This window comes from Corvus brachyrhynchos, unplaced genomic scaffold (assembly GCF_000691975.1).
Source record: "Corvus brachyrhynchos isolate BGI_N302 unplaced genomic scaffold, ASM69197v1 scaffold96, whole genome shotgun sequence".
Taxonomy (NCBI): Eukaryota; Metazoa; Chordata; class Aves; order Passeriformes; family Corvidae; genus Corvus; species Corvus brachyrhynchos.
In genome coordinates this window covers 366,268-372,763 of record NW_008238370.1, presented here as the reverse complement: position 1 = coordinate 372,763, position 6,496 = coordinate 366,268, and the positions used below count along the sequence as shown (strand labels likewise).

Here is a 6,496-nt window from a genome sequence, read left to right as displayed (position 1 = left end):
CCCCTGCTGCCGCGCTGAGCTCCGCAGAGCACTTAAGCCCAACCTAACACCTGCACTCGGTGATCCCAAAGGTCTTTTCCGACCCAAACCACCCCATGAGCTCCCAGAACTCCGCTGAGTTCCCCTGGCGGCCGCTCAGGGGGATTTGCTGGGCCCAGGAATGGGAGGAAAGCAGCGATTTGGCTCTGCTCCCTGACCTGCCCCAATTCCAGCTGCTCTGGCAGCCTTTATTCCCGGTTCCATCCCGGAGGCCCCAATTCCAGCTGCTCTGGCAGCCTTTATTCCCGGTTCCATCCCGGAGGCCCCAATTCCAGCTGCTCTGGCAGCCTTTATTCCCGGTTCCATCCCGGAGGCCCCAGTTCCAGCTGCTCTGGGAGCCTTTATTCCCGGTTCCATCCCGGAGGCAGTGCAGGAGCTGAGCGAGGCCTTCCCAGGCCCAGCCCAGCTGGAGGGGCCAGGAGCTGGGTCCTGAGCAGTGAGCAGGACAGGGACCCGATTCCCTGTGGGAAAACCCTCTCCAGCCCCCCTGGAGCTGAAACAAAGGACAGGGATGACCTTTCCAAGCAGAGCTGGGGTTGCAGGAACTGGGCAATAACAGGAACAGCAAATCCAACCCCAATGATCCTGGGTTTTTATGATTCTGTTATGGTTTGGTGGAAAAACCACTCAAGAAGATGGGTTGGTTTCTCCAGTGGGGGAAGAATAAAATCCTCAGCTCATCTCCTCATAGGGTCCAGCCCAGGAGCAGGTCTGGAACCCAGGCAGTCTCCTGCTGTGCCAGGCAGGATTTGCTCTCTAATCCCAGTCCAGGTCCACTTTTTAAAGCTGAGTCTCACCCAAGGCCTGAGGAGTTTTGCAGCTTCCCAGAAACCACTGGCACAGCAATAAAAATCACCTGCTTATACTGAGAGTTGTATTTTTAGCCTGAGATTGGAGTGCTCTGCTCCAGAAGCAGCCGCTCCTGCAGGGAGGGAGGGTTGGTACCCTCAGCACTAAAGCTGGAGAATAAAATCCAGAGAAAATCCTTGCTCAGGGTATTTCTCCACCCAAAACTCCTGTGGAAGGACTGGCCAAACATTTTGTGCTTCATGTTTTAGATAAAAATTGAGGGAAGTGGCTGCTTGCCCCCCAAATGCTCTGATTTTCTTCATGGGAACAAAGCCACAATATTTCTTCTACACACGAACCTCCCATTTCTCCTTCCTGTTGTTTTCTTTTTAAGGCTTTCATTTCCAATACTGGATTTCAGCCAAAAAATATTGGTCCTCAATTACTGAAAATCAATTTATTCTCTTTCTGAGCACTTGGCTTAATCCAGTGCAGAAAGGTCCATTAATGAACTCTCTGCGAGATGAAAACAGAGGCAAAGCTTTGCATTTCATCAGCTCTTAGGAGAAGCTGAGCAAGTTAAGCAGGGCCAGCAGTATTTTAATTAAGCCTTGCTGAGATTGTCTCCTGCTACAAGAGCCCCTTTTAATTACATTTGTTAAAACATCCCAGAGTGGATTGAATCCCTGCTCAGAGGGGCTTCTCCACGTTGGGAATGCCAATAAATCCCTTGGCACTGCAGCCCCAGGTGAGCCCTGGCTCCAAACTGGGAGTGCCCACGGGGCAGCTTTAACTCACTGCCATCCCACTGATGCCAGGCGTTCCCTGGGCTGTCCAGCAGGGAATTCTGCTCGTGGCCCCGGGTAAAACCCACCTGGGAGACCGACGGGAGGGGCAGCATCAGTCCTGCCCAGCCCTCTCCTTCCCCATGGGACAACCGTCATTCCCAGGATCCCTGTCCTGGGATGTGCCAGCACTGGGAGCCCTGCACAGAGTGTGGGAAAGCATCTCCCTCAGGCAGGGAACATCTCACCTCTGGCTGGGGCAAAGGAGCACCTTTGGACCAGGAAAAACGTGGGGAATGTGTCCAGAGTGGGGGGAAATGTAGGGAATGCGGCCAAACCTCTTCCCCACACGACCACAGTCCCTCGGGTGTGAGTCCCGAGGCTCTCAGCAGCTGTTGCCAGGCTCTGTCTGGACACACAGCGCTGCCCTGTGACACCAAGGTACCAAAGGAAGCTGCAACAGTTGGATCTGGGGTTTTTAAGCCGCTGCTGGAGCTGTTTCAGGGGAATTCTGTGGCCGCTGTTCGTAGAACGAGGCGGTTGGGGGGGAGATGGGGCTCACACAGAGCTCGGAGCAGGGTCTGTGCCTGAGGGGGTTGGAAATAGAACCTCTTACTGTCAGGAGCTCATGGGCCAGGAATTTCCTCTAAGCAAAGGAAATATTGTGAGGGATGTGAGGGTAGGGAAAATGTTGCCTGATGACCACAAAATCAATGGCTCAGGGAAGCCCATGGAACAGGCACAGAAAGCAGCACAATTTAATTAACTCTAAATAGCACTTGGAGTGGGGAATACAGAGTCCACCGATGGGCTGAACCCTCCAGGGAGGGTTGGATTAGAAGCTCTGCCAGATTCCCTGGGTGCTCCAGCAAAAATTAAGGAAGAGATCCTTTCCAAACCCTGTTCCCCTCAAGGCTGGAGGCTGCCAGGTTCATTTCCAAACAAGGTTTTCCATTCAGGGCTTAATTGGTCCCTGCTCCTCCCAGAGACTTGAATATTTACTGAGGCTTGAGCCGAGTTCCTGTTCCCTTCACCAAGGTGTAAATCAGGAGTGCCAGCACTGGAAAAGGGATCAGAGCCCTGGAGCCACAGGCCTGGGCTGGGAGAGACAATTCCTGGGAGCCAGGACAAGGGGGAATGGCTTCAAACTGACAGAGAGGAGGTTCAGGTGGATACTGGGAAGGAATTCCTGGCTGGGAGGGTGGGCAGGCCCTGGCACAGGGTGCCCAGAGCAGCTGGGGCATCCCTGGCAGTGCCCCAGGCGAGGCTGGACATTGGGGCTGGGAGCAGCCTGGGGCAGTGGGAGGTGTCCCTGCCAGGGCAGGGCTGGCACTGGGTGATTTTTAAGGTCCCTTCCAACCCAACCCATTCTGGGATTCCATGATCTTCACAGGAGTCTCACTTTGATTCAAATCCACTGCTGGATTCCCACCACACCCGTGGGGGCTCCGTGCCCCATCCTGCGCCACAAACCCTCCTGGCAAACCCTGACCAGGACACATCGATGCCCTAATTAACAACAACCCCTTCAGGGGTGGTGGAGGCAGCCCTGGAGCTCAGATTCTCCTCAGTTATCCCCACCTGGGTCTGCAGTAGCTCCACGGGGTCAGTTCTACTCCGGGGTTACACAGCTGTGAGCTGTGACCCCACTGTTGTGTCACAGCTGTGTCACTGCAGCTCCCAGAGAGCACAGGGCTGTGCCCAGCCCCGGGGGCTCAGGGCCACTGGGAGCTGCCAGAGCTGCTCAGTCCTGGTGCCACCCACCTGCCAAATCCTGGTGCCACCCAGCTGCCAAATCCTAGTGCCATCCACCTGCCCAGTCCTGCTGTCACCCACCTGCCTCCCCTTTGCACAAAGGATTTTGTCCCCTCCTGGCATTTCCGAAGCCCTGACCACATGGGATCCCAGGTTAGCAGATTCCAGCAGAAATCCCAAAGCTCCTGAAGGAGTTCTTTGCCAGGATTAGGGCAGGAGAAGCTGCCACCCTCCAAAGGAGCTGTGGCAGCAGGGGCAGGGCCTGGGCCTGGTGCATCCCTTCAGCCCCTGCCCGGGGCTGTCCTCTGGGCCCTCTGCTCTTCTCCCATTCCCACAGGAATGTGGGGCTGGAGGGGTGGGGAACTGGACTGGATAAAATCTGCTGCGGGCCCAAGAGGAGAAACAAGAGCCAGGTGTGAGTGTGGGAGCTCCGGGGTCTATCTGTCCTGGCTGGGCTCACACTCAGCATCTGCTCCGTGCCAGAGAGAAACTCGGGAATCTCTGAGGCTGCAGCCTCCAGCCTTCCCTAACTCCATCCACCCACAGGGAGTCTGCAGCCTCGGGGAGTGAACATCCCAGCCGAGGGCCAGGAGACAGCCGGGGTGAGCTGGGCTCTGTTGCAGTGTAACCAGAGAGGGAGGGGACGGTGAAATCACACCGAACATCTGTGGAGTCACACTGAGTGTTTTAAGCTCATATGGAATATTTGTGAATTCATATGGAATATTTGTGACGCCACATTGAGTACTCGTTCGTTGTGACCCCAAACACCTTCCCAGGACCCAAGGGAAGCAGCACCTTCCCCAGCCAGGGAATGGTACAGTGGGAAAATTCCCCAGGTGCCAGAGGACGTTTATCTGAACTTCCAGGAGATTCCACCCCGGAACATGAGAAGTGTCAAATTAGGTCAGGCCTAAGATCCATCTTAGACCGACGCTGCAGCTCAGAGAGGCCTCACTTCCCCATCCAATCCAGGGGGGAATGTCCTGCTTCCCACACAGTCCCTCAGCGCTGGGGAGCCGGCCCTGCCCGTGGCAGGGGGTGGAGCTGGATGGTTGTTCCAACCCAAACCATCCCATGATTCTCCGGAGTTATTTTGACTTCTGCTCTCCTGCTGACCATTAACCATTAAATTCAGGTTATTCTCACTGTTTGGGTAAAGCTCCGTCCCTCTCTGGCCTCACACAGCTTCCCAAGGCAGTGGATCCAGTGCCCAGTCCCTGTTCCACACTCCCCAGGATGGGGACAGGATGTGCTGGGAGTTGTGTGGGATGGTTCTTGCGCTGATTTTGGGATCCTTTCCTCCTTGCAGGCGCTGAGGCCACAGCAACACGGGCTGCAAATCCTTCCCTGGTCAGGGAGAGCGGATCCTCCCTGGCTCGTAGCTCACTGGCAGTGGGTATGAAGGGATGCTGGGAGTGCATCCCATGTTTTAGGGTTCTTGGGAGTTTGGGGCTTGTACTTTTTAACAGAACCACAATTTTCCTTCCTGCAAGCTAAGCAAGAGTTCCTTGATCTGAGCGTGGGTCTGGAGAGGAGGGAGCAACTTGGAAATGAAAAATGCTGGGAATTAAACGTGATCTAAAGTTGCTGTCACATTAAAATGCAGTTTCCAGGTCCGGTATCTCCTGTTCTGCGGGATTTGGACACGGACTGCAGGCACCACTGCAGAGGGAGAGCTCACCCCGATGCCAGGCACATAAAGCACCGGCTCTGCCTGGGAAGGGCTTCCCAGACCCACCAGTAAATAAGAATAATGGAACCTTAAACACGTCCCTAAGCAGGGCTGGGAAATGCCTCCATAAACTGCGGGGCAGGGCAGGGCTCCCTCGGGGGGAGCAAGGCAGGAGAGTTCCGTGGTTTGTCTGGGAAAGAACAAAGGAAAACCCATCCGAGGGGCCTGGGGCTGTGGGGGGCGGCCAGCGGGAGGTGCCCCTTCCCCAGCCGGAGCCCAAGGCCGAGTGCAGGGGAGGGGACAGCGGCAGTGCAGGGCAGGGCTCGGGCTTGGCGGTACCGCGGTGGCAACGCGCGGAGCACCGGGACCGGAGAGCTCGGGAAGAGGAGCCGAACTCCAGCTCTGCCTTTGGGGTCGGTCCCTGCTCGATCCATTCCCTCTCCCAGGCAGGGTTTGACAACCAAGGGGAGGCGGCTGCCCCCGCTCACTCAGCGATGGTCGCCCTGCAGCCCAGGAGCTTCTGCCAGCAGATTTCAGAGGGGATTCCATGGATTTTCCCTTCCTGCCCAGACTCCTCCGTGCTCCGCGTGAGCCCGGGGCTGCTTTGCCTTCCAGACAGGCTGGTGCTGCAGGAGCCAGCCTCGGAAAATTCATCCAGCACAGTTTGGGAATGCTCTGGGTTAAGCCTGGCTGGGTTAAGCCTGACTTGCCTTTCATTGACAGGGACAATGGGCAGAGTCCTGGGTGTCAGCTCATGCAGGGAAAAAGGGACAACGAGGCCGTGTGTGCCTGGCAGAAGGATGATTACTGACACATGTTTGGGGTTTATTCTGCCAGATCCCACTGAAGGAGAATTCTGGAGCTCTTGCTGAGGGCTGGGGAGCATCCCCTGCGTGTGCTGTGTGCTAGCGTTTGGCGCTGCTGGGAGCTCCCTGAGGAGCTGCTGGCGTTCGGGAAGCTCAGGCTGGCTCTGTGCAGACACTGTGGGTGTGGCACATGAGGGGGGCAAGGGGGGCAGTGCCAGAGGGAGGAAGGTGAAGGAGCTGGGAAGGGAACCTTGGAGGATTCCCTGGAGGGAGGAACCAGGAAAGCCCCATTGCCCCCAGGAAATGCAGCCTCTGCCTGTGGCCGCCTCTATTCCACAGCCATCCCAAAATACTCCCTGCAGCTCACCCCACCTCTCCTTCCTCCTCTCCTGTCTCCTCTCTGAGGTGATTTAATTGTGACCTTCCAGGGCCTGAAGGGGCTCCAGGAGAGCTGCAGAGGGACTGGGGACAAGGCATGGAGGGACAGGACACAGGGAATGGATCCCAGTGCCAGAGGGCAGGGCTGGATGGGATATTGGGAATTGGGAATTGCTCCCTGGGAGGGTGGGCAGGCCCTGGCACAGGGTGCCCAGAGCAGCTGGGGCTGCCCCTGGATCCCTGGCAGTGTCCCAGGCCAGGCTGGACAT

At 56.7% G+C, this 6,496-nt stretch overlaps 1 protein-coding gene across 2 annotated transcripts in view; it reads left to right on the top strand.

Moving 5' to 3' along the window:
* The window catches only part of LOC103616996 (acid-sensing ion channel 2), a 393,907-nt gene that overhangs the window by 224,024 nt on the left and 163,387 nt on the right, over nt 1–6,496 (top strand). The gene's annotated exons all lie outside the window — the stretch shown is intronic.